Genomic DNA, 1,261 nt, shown 5'->3' with positions numbered 1-1,261 from the left:
TCTGAGATGAGTAGGTGTGCACGTGTGTGTGTGTGTGTGTGTGTGTGTGTGTGTGTGTGTGTGTGTGTGTGTGTGTGTGTTCCAGGATAAGTCTCACACAACTGCCTCTATTGTGCTTTTCAAGCTCCTAATTGTTTTTTTTTTTTTATGCAGTAAATAGAACAATGACACCCTCTATCACAAACATCATCATCCCCTGAACCTTGAATGTGTTATTTTACCTAGAAAAAGATCTGCAGGTGTAATTAGGTTAGGGATCTGCAAACGAGGAAATTGCCTTGCATTAGTAGGCAGGGCCAACACAATCACAAATGTCCTTACAGGTGGGAGGCAGAAGGTCAGAGAGCAGATGCTTTGCCAATGTTTTTTGAAGATGGGGCAAGTTGATAGAAGTCAAGAAAGGTGGGTCCCAAAAGCTGGGAGAGGTAAGTACAATATGCCCTCCTGGAGCCTCTAGAAGGATGAAGCCCTGGCACTCTCTAGAACAATGTGATAGCATTTGGTGTTGTTTCAAGGTGGGTAGTAACTTGTTTACGCTTTGACAGCAAACCAATGTCCTCTATTTATTTGCTTTTTATTATATTATTCATTAAACAATAAACTCACTGAGAATGGGATTGGTTGATCAGGCTGATTGCCATACTCACTGGGACCTGGCACAAGGATCTGAGCATGTAGATTCCAAATACGCCTTTGTATGCAAAGCAAATGTCATACTTAAGGTATTTAAAATGAAATAAGATCAAACTTTCCATAACTAGATTGAAACAGCAGTGTGTGTGAACCCAGGCAGGCTGAAACACATGTGTGGGCATCATTTCATCTGGTTGTCTGTCATGAGGCAATGTTGCCAGACCCAAATGCAAGCCTCAGCAATGGTGGGAAATTCATTAAGCAGCTCCTTAAGGTGATGATGCTTTGGGGTTTATGTTGTTATTTCACCTCATTGATATTCTGTATTGATTTTGTTCTTTTTTAATTTTCCACTGGAATATATGGGGGTACACTGGTAAAGAAAGATGAAGTCCATGGTGGTTACTTACTTTCAGCAAGTCTCCTCTCTCCCATCAGTTGATTCTTCTCACTGATTTCATCCATCCCCTTCCCCCAAAACACACACACACACACACACACACACACACACACACACACACACACAAATTCAATAACTATCAAGACTATTCCGCGACTTATATAAAGACCCAGAGAAGAAAAAGGTAAAGCATTGGGCATCAAGTGTATGCATCAGAGAAAGGAGAGG

This window comes from Cricetulus griseus, chromosome 4, assembly GCF_003668045.3.
Source record: "Cricetulus griseus strain 17A/GY chromosome 4, alternate assembly CriGri-PICRH-1.0, whole genome shotgun sequence".
NCBI classification, from domain to species: Eukaryota; Metazoa; Chordata; class Mammalia; order Rodentia; family Cricetidae; genus Cricetulus; species Cricetulus griseus.
The sequence above is the reverse complement of the archived record's forward strand: the minus strand, read 5'-3'. Positions refer to the sequence as shown.